Source organism: Balaenoptera ricei, chromosome 6 (genome assembly GCF_028023285.1).
Source record: "Balaenoptera ricei isolate mBalRic1 chromosome 6, mBalRic1.hap2, whole genome shotgun sequence".
NCBI classification, from domain to species: Eukaryota; Metazoa; Chordata; class Mammalia; order Artiodactyla; family Balaenopteridae; genus Balaenoptera; species Balaenoptera ricei.
In genome coordinates, this window is record NC_082644.1 from 96,502,780 (window position 1) to 96,518,529 (window position 15,750).

General features: G+C 34.9%; 1 non-coding gene across 1 annotated transcript; it reads left to right on the top strand.

The window, feature by feature from the left end:
* Positions 1-2,097: 2,097 nt before the first annotated feature.
* LOC132368314 (U6 spliceosomal RNA) lies at positions 2,098-2,204 on the top strand. The gene has a single exon (XR_009504052.1). It is a non-coding gene; the product is annotated as a U6 spliceosomal RNA (small nuclear RNA).
* Positions 2,205-15,750: the final 13,546 nt, after the last annotated feature.

A 15,750-nucleotide genomic window follows, 5' to 3' on the forward strand; every position in this document is an offset into this window, starting at 1 on the left:
TCTTTTCTGAATACAATGGTATGAAACTAGACATCAGTTACAAAAGAAAACTTCAAAATTCACAAATATATTGAGACCAAACAGCACACATCTGCATAATCAATGAGTAAAAAAAGAAAGCAAAAGGGAAATTTTAAAAAATCTTGAGACAAATGAAAATGGAAACACAGCCTACCACAAATTATGAGATGCAGCAAAAGGAGTCCTAAAAGAAAAGTATATAGCAATAAATGCCTACATTTGGAAAAAGAAATTGTTTATCTCAAATAAGCAACCCAACTTTAAACCTCAAGGACCTAGAAAAAGAAGAAAAAACTAAGCCTAGAGTTAGTAGAGGGAAGGAAATAACAAAGATCACATTGGAAATAAAATAGAGACTATAAAGACAATACATAAAATTAATGAAACTAAAATCTAGTTTTTTAAAAAAAGAGAAACAAGATGACAAACCTTTAGCTAGACCAACTAAGAAATAAAAGAGAAGACTCAAATATAATCAGAAATGAAAAATGAGACATTACAAACTGAAAACGGAAAAACTAAGGATCACAGGAAACTACTATGAACAATGATATGCCAACAAATTAGATAACCTAGAAAAAATGGATAAATTCCTAGAAACATATAACCTACCAAGACTGAATCATGAAGTAATAGAAAACCTGAACAGAGCAATTACTAGTAAGGAGACTGAATCGGTGATCAAAAATCTCCCAACAAAGAAATGTCCAGAATTACATGGCTTCACAGGTGAATTCTACTAAACATTTAAAGAAGAATTAATACCAACTTTTCTCAAACTCTTCCAAAGGATAGAAGAGCAATAAACACTTCCAAACTCATTTTATGAGGCCAGCATTACCCTGATACCAAAGCCAGACAAGGACACTACAAGTAAAGATAATTATAGGCAATTATCCCTGGTGAATATAGTTGCAAATTTCCTCAAAAAAATATGAGTAAACCAGTCAACAGTACATTAAAAAGGATTATACACCATGATCAAGTGGGATTTATCCCTGGGATGCAAGGATGGTTTGACATAGGCAAATCAATAATTTTGATACACCACATTAACAAAATGAATAAAAATCACATTATCATCCAAAAAGATGCAGAAAAAGCATTTGACAAAATTCAACAGACTTTCATGATAAAAACTCTCAACAAATTAGGCATAGATAGAACGTACCTCAACACAATAAATTCCATAATAAATGCCACAGCTAACCTCATACTCAATGGTGAAAGGTTGAAAGCTTTTCCTCTAAAATCAGGAACAAGACGATGCCCACTCTCACCTCTTTTATTCAACATAGTACACGAAGTCCTAGCCAGAACAATTAGGCAAGAAAAAGAAATAAGAAGCATACAAATTGGAAAGGAAGAAGTAAATTTTTCTGTTTATAGTTGACATGATAACCCAAAAGACTCCACCAAAAAAACTGTTAGAATAAAAAAATTCAATAAAGTTACAAAATATAAAATCAACACACAAAAGTCAGTCATGTTTCTATATACTAATGAACTGTCAGAAATAGAAATTAAGAAATAAGCCCAGTTACAGCTGCATTAAAAAGAATACAATATGTAGGAATAAATTTATACAAAGAAGTGGAAGATCAGTACACTGAAAACTATAAAAATTGATGAAAGAAATTGAAGAAGACATAAATAAATGGAAAGACATTCCATGTCCATGGATTGGAAGAACATTGTTAAAATGTCCATACCACCCAAAGCAATCTACATATTCAATGCAATACTTATCGAAATTGCAATGGCATTTTTCATGGAAGAAGAAAAAAACAATCCTAAACTTTATTGAAACAACAAAAGGTCCCAAATAGCCAAAGCAATCTTTAGAAAGAAGAACAAAGCTAGAAGCATCACACTTCCTGATTTTAAACTATATATTACAAAGTTATAAGAATCAAAACAATTATGTTTGTGGTCTAAAAATAGACACACACATCAATGGAACAGAATAGAGACCCTAGAAATAAGCCCATGAATACATGGTCAATTAATTTTTAGCAAAGGAGCCAATCATATACACTGGGGAAAGAAGAGTCTCTTCAATAAATAGTGTTGGGAGTGCTCGCTTCAGCAGCACATATACTAAATTTGGAATGATACAGAGAAGATTAGCATGTCCCCTGTGCAAGGATGGCACGCAAATTCATGAAGCATTCCATATTTTTAGATGAACTTATTTGCAAAGCAGAAATAGAGACACAGATGTAGAGAACAAACCTATAGATACCAAGGGGGGAAGGGGTGGTGGGATGAATTGGGAGATTGGGATTGACATATATACACTACTATGTATAAAATAGATAACTAATGAGAACCTACTGTAGAGCACAGGGAACTCTACTCAGGGCTCGGTGGTGATGTAATGGGAAGGAAATCTAAAAAAAAAAAAAGGGGATATATGTGTACGTATAACCAATTCACTTTGTTGTACAGCAGAAACTCACACATTGTAAAGCAACTCTACTCCAATAAAAATTAATTTTATAAATAAATAAATAAATGGTGTTGGGAAAATTGGATATCCACATGCAAAAAAGAATGAAATTGGACCCTATATCTTACATCACACACAAAAAACAACTCAAAGTGGATTAAAGACTTGAACATAAGTTTTAACTTCTAGGGAAAAAACGTACGGAAAAAGTTCCTTGACGTTAACATGGGTCTTGGTAATGATTTGAGGGGTTTTTGTTTGCTTGTTTGGCCGTGCCACATGGCTTGTGGAATCTTAGTTCCCAGACCAGGGATTGAACTCAGGCCCACAGCAGTGAAAGTGCTGAGTCCCAACCACTGGACCACCAGGGAATTCCCTTGGTAATATTTTTTTGGATTTGACACCTAAAGCAAAAGCAATGAAAGCAAAAATAAACAAATGGGACTACATCAAATGAAAAGCTTCTGCACACAAAGGAAACCATCAACAAAATGAAAAGGCAATCTATGGAATGGGAGAAGACATTTACAAACCACGTATCTGATATAAGGTTAATATCTAAAATGTATAAGGAACTGAACTAACTCAATAGCAACCCCCCCAAAAAATCCAATTAAAAGCGTGCAAAGGACCTGAATAGATATTCCAAAGAAGATATTCAAATGACCAACAGGTACATGATAAGGTGTTCAACATCACTAATTCTCAGGGAAATGCAAATCAAAACCACAATATCACCTAACACCTGTTAGGATGCCTATTATCAGAAAGACAAGAAATAGCAAATGCTGGTGAGGACACAGAGAAAAGGGAACCCTTGTGCCCTGTCAGTGGGAGTGTAAACTGGTACAACCACTGTGGAAACCAGCATGGAGATGCCTCAAGAAATTAAAAATAGAATATATTATTCAGTAATTCCACTTCTGAATAGACACTCAAAGAAATGAAATCATTATTTCAAAGAAATAGCTGTACTTCCATGTTAATTGCAGCAATATTCACAATAGCCAAGATATTGAAACAACCAAAATGTCCGTCAACCAATGAATAGATAAAGACAATGTAGTGTATGTATATACCATGGAATATTATTCAGCCTTAAAAAAAATCCTGCTATTTGTGACAACACAGATGAGCCTGGAGGGCATTATGACAAATTAAATAAGCCAGACAGAGAAAGACAGATACTGTATGGTATCACCTATATGTAGAATCTGAAAAAGAAAAGTCAGATTCTTAAAGAATAGAATGGTGGCTGTCGGGGGAAATAGGGAGAGGTTGGTAAAATTGTACACACTTTCAGGTATAAGATGAATAAGCCCTGAAGATCTAAGGTATAATGTGGTGATTATAATTGATAATGCTGTATTATATAATTAAAATTAGCTAAGAGAGTAGAACTTAAATGTTCTCACACAAAAAAAGATAAATATGTGAGGTTATGGTTGTGTTAATTAACTTGATGGTGGGAATCCTGTCACAATATATACATATATAAAATCATCCCATTGAATACTTTAAATATATTACATTTTTATTTGTCAATTATGCCTCAGTAAAGCTTAGAAACCTAACACACAGGCACAAAATAGATATCAATGATGACAGAAAAAAATAATTCACACCTGTGCTGGAATACTAGAAATTTTTAATGTTTTATATATTATATATTGTCTAATTTAATTCTCATTTAATTCTTAGACACCTTGTGAATTTATATAACCATGTTAAGCTAAACTTTCGGGATTATTCATTATGGCAACAGAATTAGTCAAAAATTTTATTGTTATACTTTTCAGTTCAGCAACTTAAAATACCCAATAAAAAGTAAATAGACATTTTCAAAAAGAAAAAGAAAAACTTTCTGAAGCTTAAAAACAGAGAGAGAGGGAAAAAAAAGATAGTGGTCTAGCAGGTACTTGCAAAACACTCAGGATGGGCTAAATGCCCTTCTAGATGCTTTACCAATGTTAACTTTTTTTTTTTTTTAACCTGAAACAATGGGAATTTATCATCTCACAGTTATGGAGGCTAGAAGTTCACAACCAAGGTGCTGGCAGGGCCCTGGTCCCTCTGAATGCTCTAGGGGAGGATCTTTCCTTGCTTCCTCCTAGCTTCTGGTGGTTGCCGACAATCCTTGCTATTCCATGGCTTGTAGTTGCATCACTCCGATCTCTGCCTCTGTCTCCACGTGGCCTTCTCCTCTGTCTGCCACTGTGTCTGGGCCTCTTGCCCTTTTCTTACAGTGATACCATTCTGGACTTAGGGGCCAGTCTATCCTCACAACTACCCTCTGAGATAGGTACTATATCAGCCCCATTTTACAAATAGGGAAACTGAAACAGAGAGAAGTTTTTAATTTGGGGCTTTCTTTTAATTTTGTTCAAAGTCATAGACCTAGTGAAGGACAAAGCTGGCACTTGAACCCAGCCAGCCTGCCTCTATAGTGAATGCTCTTAATTCCAAAGCCCCATGGGATTTAGCTAGAGAAAGAACCCCTCAAAATTTGTAGATGCAAATTTTTAGACTTTACTTGATTACATCGAGGCCACATCAATGAAAAGACAGCCACACCCAAAAAATTTCCTGAAAATATTTGAATAGACAAATATTTGAATAGACCAACAATGATTTTACAAACATTTAACCTGAAAACAAAACAAAACAGAACAAAAGAGTTACTTTTGGAGGGGCAATAATCAAGCCATTCTGAGACCTCTCCTCTGAAATGCTAAATGCCAAACGACAATGAAATCATCCTACGGAGGTTTGAGGAAAGCTGGTTACGGACCAAGAATTTTATAAACAGCCAGATTGTTGCTCATCTGTGAAGTCAAATACATTCCATGAAAGAGCAGGTTCAGAAAATATACGCCACCACACACCCTTCTTGAAAGAATAAGTGGAAGACACACCCCTATTCTAAATGACCAGAAGATTAATCAAAGTTAAAAGCTTGAGCATGGGGAATTTGTGGCAAAAGGAGGCTAATGATAAGTCGGAAAGCAGGTAAACATAGAGTCTTGGAGTTTAACCTAAACTGACTGTTGAAAATATTGTTTCAAATCTGAACGCAAATGTCAATTAAAATTTTTGACATGGAAGATATATGACACACAAAAGAATAATTTAATAAACACAGTCTGGTGTGCCAAATCTAAAATTATATTTTAAGACTGAGAAGTGTTAAGGAGAAAGAAAAACTCTCACTTGATTCCTCATCTAAACTGCTTGGTTGTGGAGGAATCAGAATGTCTAATTTCATTTCTAACTTCGAGATTTAAAGAGACAGGAATTGATGAATGCTGATCAAATTCCTATAAATCTCATCTCACACCAAGATCTTGATAGCTCTCTAAGCTCCAGCTACAGTGTAATTTTTTTAAAATGTTGCTGTTGGGTTGTTTTTAGGATTTTTAATGGCTTCCTTCTATCACTGGTCCTTTTCATCTATTCCCTCTGGATGGAATGTTTCCACCTTGGTCACCACCCTCCCTTTAACAAGTTACCTCCTACTTATTCTTCATGTTTTAGGTCATATTTAATTTCTCAAGGAATTTTCCAAGACCTTCAGGCCTAAGTCAACTCCCTTTGTCATGGCCTCTCATAGAACTGCATTCCTTCCTTTTGGCGGATTTATCAGTGTATAATCATGATTTGTAATGCAATTATTTGCATCTATTAACTAATGCAATTCTTTTATTTATATCTATGTCCCCCACTGCTGCCTCACCCCATCAGGGACTGGAGTTGTGTTTTTTCCTCTTTATTTTTGTGCCTAAAATCTGGTAGAATGCCTGCCACATAGGAGGAAGTTCATGTTTGTTGAGTAAATTAATAGGAAATATAAAACAAATAAAACACAGTCCTAACAATAGAAGACGTAAAATAAACTTCAAAGCAGCATAAAAACAGAAGGCACAAATGCAGATGATTGAAGAATGAGTATATATTTCAGTCATGACATTCTGCATATGTAGGTTAAGCTGCCTCATTTAAGTCAAACATTCCTAATGTAAACCTACACAACGTCAAGGGACAACTTGAAAGGTACGAAAATAAGAATGAAATCATTGGGTGGTGAAGACATAGAAAGAAAGTGTTAAAAAAAAAAAAAAAGCGGAGCTAGTGATAATTTCAGACAATATAGAATTCAAGTTTTTTAGAGCATATTATATAAGAAAGGAGATAAATGGAATGATTTGATTGTTTTAGGATACTTTAAGCAGTCTCCCAGTCACAGATCTATTATGGAGGAAAAAAAAAATAGTGATGATTTAAATAGGATAAGTATTAAGATTAATTATACATATGTACATATAGTCAGTTATACAGTTCACCAAGAGAAAATACACTTGCTTTGAATGCCTAATGGAATAATTAGAAAATATGATTATTAACTAGGCTATGAACACATGTATATAAATGAATATTCCAATAGCCAGACATTGAAGAGGCCACATATTCTGTCCATGATGACAAATAACTAGAAATGCTTTTATAAATATGAATTTTAAATATTCCTCAAGATTGAAAATTTAAGTAACATTGCTCTAAGTTACTATTAGGACAAAGATAAATCTGACAAACCATAAACTATTTTTAAAGTGTTTAAAACAAGATTATCTAAACAAAAAAACTTAGTAAGTACAGCCAAAGCTATTCTCAAAAAGAAATGTAAAGTTCTAAATGCTTTTTTTCATAAATATTAAAGAATTAAAGAATTAATACTAAGGTGAACTGAAGGAAATAAATAACAATGAAAGCAGAAAACATTTATTTTATGAAATATTTAAAATTATATATAAATCAAAGCCCTATTCTTTTGAAAAACATTTAAATGGAGAAGTCTTTGAAAAATCTAACCAGTAAATAGAGAAAAACAAAATAATTAATATTAGAAATAAGAAAAATCCTATTAAAATCACCATGGTAGAGATTTTGGTTTTTTTAAAAAAAAAAAGAATATATGAATACATTCTACTCTAATAAAATTCGAGGCTATCAGTGAAATGGAATGATTTGGAGGAAAATACCAAACTGGTTAAAGAAGAAAAAAGGTGGATTAAGCAATAAATAACCAAGGTAGAGATTGAAAATTTTACTAAAGAACAAAATTATCTCCACAACTGAAAGAAGTTTGATGAATTCTTTGATTCTTTCAAAGATGACAATTCCCATCTCATGTAAATTATTCTAGAACAAAGAATAAATTTAAGAATAAAGAGAATAATTTGCCTTCTCTAAGTATGGTTGGTTTAAAATTTGGAATACTCATTAATATAATAGCTAGCTTAAGAGTTGACTCTTTTACATGATAAAGTGAGATGAACCAAGCCTAGATCCCAATCCATCCTCTTCTTAGGACTCATAAACCAGGAGGGACATTAGCAATGAACGTAATGAGAAAAATAAGAGAAGAGAGGAGGGAGAAGTGGAAGGGGCATGATTATTTAAATTCTAAGCAAACCTGGGAAGCTGGCCACAGCAAGAAGGAGGTAACATTTCAGCGTCCACTCCAGGATAGGAAATCAAGCCACAAGATTTATATGTATTGTCTTTAAAGTCTTCCCAAACCACCATAAATTAGATCTTTTCATCTCCATTTGGGCAGATGAGAAGTTAGACTCACACTTCAGGTAACTTGCTCAAAGATCACAACAGTAGTTAATGGTGGAAACTGATTTTGAAGACACGCTTGCCTACCCTCAAACATTTTCAAAAGGTCACCAAGGCATCAAAGTTGGGCAAAGGACAGATTGGGAAAAGAGGTCACTAATTCAGAAACACCACTCTGTGAGAAGAAAAAATGACAACTCTGGAGAGACATATTCACAGGAACATCATTCTTTGCATGTGGGCATCTTTTGAAATTTCACACTCTCTCTCCCAAGGCTAAGTCGGCTTCCTGTAAGTCTGTCAAGTTGTTGTGTTTAAATAGCTAATGCCTGGTACCCAACTGTCTCCCTGTGATAGTGCTAAGTCAGTGTCAGTAATGAAAGATAAAAGTTTAAATTCTGGGTCCCTATAAAAGCTGTGCATGGCCTATTTTCTCCAGATCCCCATGCCAAAAATCAATCTCCAGTGTACATTTTCTGAGTCTCAGTGAGATAACAAAGCTTTTTAAGTTGTACCCATCCTTGAGAAAGCTAACGATCCTACATTCTAAGCCCCTGACTACAGACTCCCAGGGAAGAATAGTAGAAACCTCAAGGGCTCATCCACGATGTTGGAAAAGGCTAGAAAAATGCCATGCCATTACACAAACTACATATTTGTAAGTATTATAGCTATGATTTATTGAACATGTTCAATAATTTAATCCTGTACTAAGCACCTCATGTTCTTTATCCCACTCCCTCCTCATAGCAACCCTATGCGGTGGGTAGGTTAGTCATTAGGACTGTTTGTAAATAATACAGTTCTTTCCTTCCAGGCATGTGGTAGAATTGCCCTTCCTTATCCTCTTTGAAGTTGAGGCTCAGCCTTGTGACTTTTTTGTCAATATACTGTGAGATGAATTGACAAGTATCACTTTGGGATAGAAGCTTTATGAGACAAACTACATTCTTTTTTCCTGTCTCACCAATTGTGGTAACATACATCAAAATGGAATCTCCATCAGTCTGGATCCCCCAGTGACTAAGGTGACTAGGGTTCCCATGCTGACTTTCAGTGACAATATAGTGAGGGTAAAAATTCAACTTTTGTTGTTTCAAACCTGAGGCAGATTGTTCTATAGATGGCGACATCAAATATTCCATTACCCATGCTCTTCTTACATTGTGACATTGACACTCTTCCACTGACAAGTAGGGTCTGTGTTCCCCTCAACCTGGGTCAGCCTGAGAACATGGCAGAAGTGACACTATACAACTTCTGAGTCTAAGTCATAAATTGCAGTACAGCTTTTGTCTGTTCCTCTTGAGATACCTGCCCATGGAATACAGCTCCATGCTGTGAGGAAACTAAGCAGACACATGAAACAGCCACATTCCCAGCTGAGGTCCCAACCAACAGCCAGCCTGAACTACCAGACACATGAGTGTATGAACCTTCATATGATCCAGTCCCCACTGGATGCTGGCTGGAGCAGAGATAAGTTGTTTCCACCAAGCTCTGCCCAAAGTACAGGTTTGTGGGCAAAATAAATGTAGTTGTTTTAAGCCACTACATTTTTTTTTTTACTTTGTTTTGTTTTGTTTTTTGATGGGGGTGGGCGGGTTCATCACAAGGCAATAGATAACTGGAACAACTCTATTTAAGTTTTGAAGTTGTTACTGCCAGCATAAGTTATACATTCTAATGGATACAGTAAAAAAAAGTCTTATTGTTTTCCCCATTTTGTAAGTGGAGAAACAGAATTGTAATGAGGTAAGATAACTGGTTCAAAGCACACAGCCAAGGAAAGATTGGCAGTGTAGAAGAGATAGGAAAAGGGAAATAACACTGACACTTAACATATGGACAAATTGCACTATTCTCATTTAAATCGTATCACATTAATTCTCAAAACAAAAAAATAACTGTGAGATGAGTGTGGTATTTCCATTTTACAGCACCTTGAGGATTGAGACTATTTTTTCATACTTTTTATCTACAGGATTAAGCGCAATTTTTTTTAATGCCCTCAAGATCCTCAGTTAATGTTTGATGGATTAAATTAAGTTGAACTGAATGGACAGAAGGTCAAGAGGGGCTTGGAGGAAGCCCAGGCTTGCATAGCTGCTGAGTGGTCAATCTCATAGTTAAACTCAGATAAGACTCACTCCAAAGCCTGTGCCTTTTCTGTATATAACTGTTGATAATAAGGGGATAGACATCTCATCTCAAGGGTATTGGAAAAGTCCTAGCAGTATTCCCTCTGGGTGAGAGACCTTTTTAAAAGTCAGGGCAGCATGGACAAATTACTATCAGATTAAAGAAGCAGAGATCTGGCTACTTCTGAGTGGCAGGTTCTTGACAGAGCCCTGGTGCAATATCCAGCCTATCTCAACAGAGTAAACTTTGAAGAATAAAGCTCTATTTCACTAACACCCTATTTTCAAATAAGATCACATTCACAGCTTCCAGGGTTTAAGACTTTAGCATATTTTTCCGAGGGACACAATTCAATTCACAACACTAATTATGTGGAGTGATTTATGCTATAATTATTGACTATTTGGATATCTCCTTTTGTGGAGTACCCATTTCAAATTTTGAGTCATTTAAAAAATTGGACTGTCTCTCTTTTTCTTATTGATTTCTTGATATTTATGGATACAAATCCATTGCTTATCATGAAATTGTATTGAATTTTATCAAATGCTTCTTATCTTTTTGGTTGAAATTTTTTTCCTTATTTATGCAGCTAATGAGGTTAATTACTCTGATTTTTTTTTAAGGTTAAACCAATCTTTAATTCCTGAAATGAACTCAGTTTGGTCGTGATGTATTACTTTTTTTATACATCACTGATTTTGATTTACAAATATTTTAGTTAAGGTGTTTGCAATTATGCTCATGGGAGAAAAGGGTCAACAATTTTATTTTATTGTAATGTACTTGTCAGGTTTTCGTATCAAGAATATACTAACTTAATAAAATAAGTTTTTCTTTTTCTGTTCTCTGGAAGACTTTATAATTTTGTGTTATTTTTACTTAATGGATTAGAAAAATTCTTGTAGAAAGCCATGTGGACCTAGAGTTTTTTCCTTCTCTGTTTTTGTATTTTTTTTTAATCAGTTACTAAGAAGTATGTTAGTTATCACTTTATATCTTTTGACCTAATGTTATTAGATGCATATAAATTTAGAATTGTTATATTTTCCATTTGAATCAAAAAATTTTAGTGAAATATACGACTTTATTAACACTTCTTGCTTTCAAAAGTACTTTATTTGCTGTTAGTATAGGTATATTATATTTCTGTGTCTTTATATTTAAGGCTTGTCTCATAATTTGCATCTAGTTGACTTATTTTCTCTATGTAGTAAGACAAATTTTGGTGTTTAATTGTAATATTTAGTATACTTATATGTAGCATAACTACTGATATATTTGAGTTTAAATATACTATCTTCTATTTGTCCCCTTTAGTTTGTGTTCCTTTAGTTTCCTTTAAAAAAATTTCCTATGGGGCTTCCCCAGTGGTGCAGCGGTTAAGAATCCGCCTGCCAATGCATGGGACTCGGGTTCGAGCCCTGGTCCAGGAAGATCCCACATGCCGCGGAGCAACTTAAGCCCGTGTGCCACAACTACTGAGCCTGCGCTCTAGAGCCCACGAACCACAACTACTGAAGCCCGTGCACCTAGAGCCCATGCTCCACAACAAGAGAAGCCACTGCAATGAGAAGCCTGTGCACCGCAACAGAGAGTAGCCCCCGCTCGCCGCAACTAGAGAAAGCCCACACGTAGCAACAAAGACCCAATGCCGCCAAAAATAAATAAATAAAAACAAATAAATTTATAAAAAAAAATTTCCTATGTACTAATTATTTTTAAAATTATTTTATTTCTCTTCTTTTTGCATATATATACTTTCTTTTATTCATTTTTACTGGTTAACTCCAGATTTCAATATGCATCATTGATTAACTTTTGTAACTTCCTGAACAATGGAAAGATTGTACAAAATTTTAGCTACATTTATTCCATTCTGATCCTTGTACTATACTCATATATATATGTTTATTTTCATTTTTCCTGAGTTTACCTGCTTCTGTCTGGAATAACATTTCTTTTTCCTGAGGAACTCTTTTTAGTATTTCTTTTAGTAAGTTTGGCTGGCGATCAATTCTTCCAATATTTTCATCTGAAACCACCTTCATTTCACCTTAATTTCTGAGAGATATTTTTATTGGACATAAAATTTTAGGAAGTTATTTTTCAGTCTATTAAAAATTTTGTTCCATTGCCTTCTGCCTTCCATCATTTCTACTGAAAAGTCAGCTATAAATCTAATCTATAGCTAGATTACCTGTAAATTTCTTACTATTGTCTATTTTTTTCTTTGAGTCATTTGATCCTGTTTCCTGGCCCACCTCAAAATTTTGGATTGAATGTTAGACATTTTATTTGAAATATTAAGGAGGCATTGGATGATTTTATTCTCCTCCAGAAATTATTTTTCTTCTTTGACCATTGACAGGTTATCTCAGTCCAATCAGGGAATACGACGATTTGAGGATGTGGCTGGTCTACCAAGACCCCTTTTCCTTGACGTTAATTTTTATTTCACCAGACTCATGAAACTCATAAAATCTCCACTTAGCTTTCTAGCTCCTCAGAAGCTGTTTTAAATGTGTATACACTACTTTGGCATTGGCAAATACCTCTAGAAGAAATTGTGCTCAGAATGTTGTGTTCAGTTTTCTCTTTCCACTAGAATCTTGTCCCATCAACTGATGGCTGCATTGGTAGGCTCGAACTTCAGTTTTATTTCTCTAACTCATTAATACTGCCATAATATTTACTCTTCCAGTTTCTTTTTTTTTTTTATTTGTTTTTTAATTAATTAATTTAGCTGTGTCGGGATCTTCGTTGCAGCATATGGGATCTTTCGTTGCGGCATGCAGGCTTCTCTCTAGATGTGGCACGAGGGCTCAAGAGTGCGCGGGCTCAGTAGCTGTGGCGCGCAGGCTCTCTATTTCTGGCACGAGGGCTCTAGAGTGCGCGGGCTTAGTTGCCCCACGGCATGTGGAATCTTAGTTCCCCGACAAGGGATCGAACTTCCAGTTTCTTTTTTAATGCTATGTCCTCACTGCAAATTGGCAAATGGTCCAAGGGGGAAAAGTAGTGACATGTAGTACATATAGTTTACCTCAGTTCTTTTCCATTCTCTTTGGAATCTTGGTCTCTCAAGTCCTGGGTGCTTTTGTTGCTCTCCTTCAAACAGCTGCTTTTCATATGTTATATAGCTTTTATAGTTGTTCATCATGGGAGGGTTAGTCTGATACAAGCTACTCCTTCATAGCCAGAAGTACAAATCTTGTATTTAATTTTATAATATACACTTACCACCAAAGTATGTGTCAGGAACATTTTTCTATGTTATTGAAAATTTTTTAAATATAACTTTCAGGGGCTACATGATATGCCACTATAATGCATGTATCACTATTGACTACACCAGTTCTCTGATATTACGCACCTTCAGGCTACTTGCAATTTCTCACTATTTCACGTTTTTACTAGGGAGACTTTTGATATGTTTCCCTAGACATGATGTTTATGTTTTCTGTGTATAAGATTGCTTCTGGTATATGATGTGTATACATGAGCAACTGCTAAAAATTGTGTGACAAGGAAATAAATAGGAAGGCTATGTGAGATAAGCAAATTTTACATGATCTTACTTGAAAGATTAATCTATTATTCAGAAAAAAATAGTGAATTCACTATGAGTGAAACAGTTATGGGTTTAAATCTGAGTTTTATCACTTTACTATCTGGATGACCCTGGGCAAATTTACGTAGCCTTGCTGAGTCTGTTTCCTCACTTTCTGAAGACAGATAATATTATCCACCAGACAGTTGTAATTTTTTAAAAGAAATAGTTATCTATGTATGTGTATATATACACCAGAAGCTCCCTCAAGAACAAGGTTCAGACTCTCATTTTATTCACTCATTCAAAAATATTTACTGAGCATTTATGGCATGGGGCATTGGGGCTACAACTGTGGACAAGTCAAATAAATCTATGCTCACATTAAGTTTACATTATACAGGGGTTGAGACTGACAATAAATAAATCAGTACCTTTGGGTAGTTACTAGTGCTGTGAAGAAAAGTAAAGAAGGATAAAAGCTAGAAAGGCATGGTTGTGATGCTGTTAATTTGAAATGCTTACAGGAAAATTCTCTATAAGTAGATAATGTTGAGCTCAAATGTATGAAATGAGAAAGCAAGACATTTGGAAATGTGGGTAAAAGATTTCCAGATAGAAAAAACAGTAGTGCAAATGTCTAGACTGGAGGAGCTCAATGGCTTTATTAAGCATGTAGAAAGTCAGTGTGATGGGAATGGAATGAATGAGAATGCCAGGAGTGAGGACACAGAGGTAGGCAGGGGCCAATTCAAGTAGGGCCATTCTGACCATGATTGATGGAAAACCATTGGAGAGTTTGATCAGGGGGACATGTGATTATATTTTTTCATTCAAACATTCATTTTGGCTTCTGTTTGGAGACTAGTCAATAGGGACCAGTGTGGAAACAAGGGCTATTGCAGTCTTCTTTATCTTAAATCCCCTACACTCAACACACTGTCTGGTGCATAATTGTGAACAATTGTCATTTAAAAAAAAAAAAAAAAAAAGGAACATTTGGATTAGGGAATGTGCAACAGTCTCAAAATGTCTGCTTTGGAATTATGAATTCACCAATCAGTATAGCACAAAGCAGAGACAAACTAATTTTACAGTTAATCGAGGTTCATTGAAAAGCATTTTGAGTTCACAGGTAGACAGTGCAGTGTCAGGATTTTCAAACGATTTTGAAAAAAGAGCATCAATCAATATCCATCCATTATGGCCTTAAAATTGACTGCCTGGAGAACCAACTGCAATACACAGCCACAGTTCTTCATCCTTGTGTCTAAGCAAGAAGACCAGGGTTGGTAGTAAAACCCTGATCCAATTTCTAGCTGAGAAGAAATACTAGAACATTTTTTGTTATTTCAAATTTTCAAACTCTCATGACATTAAGCACTTTTGTGAACTAAAACAAGGAAGCTTTTTGTTTTAAATCTGGAAAACATGGGAGATAGCAAACTTGAAAGTCTCTTTTAAGTTTTGGCATGTCTGTGACATTAAACACTGAGTATCTTTGATCTCCAGAGGGATTAGGTTGGATACCATGTGTGGCTGTTCTTAAGTGGCCTCTGTAAAACGTCAGAAGGTTGAGAAACAGGCATGCAGGTGTTTGGTAATAGATAATCTATACTGAGAGGTACTAGAAATTATCCTCCTAGTAGACTTGATGATTCTTATCAATGGAATGGTTGCTGGCTTCTCTAGTATCTGCCACAGTCAGTGCATAATAAATATTGAGTGAATAAAATCCTGATCTGATAATAGAGCAGAAAGGCACTAGGATCGCAGAATATTTATTTGTTCACAAAAATATCATCAAACAATTTATATAATATATAAATATATTCGACCCTGTGTTAGATAGTGGGAAAATAAACATGAGAACAATTTAGTGAGGGAATCAACCATTTTTTAAAAATTGTTAAAACAATGGGAAAAGTGCTGGAATGAAACATTCCATTATAATAGAGAGTGTGGA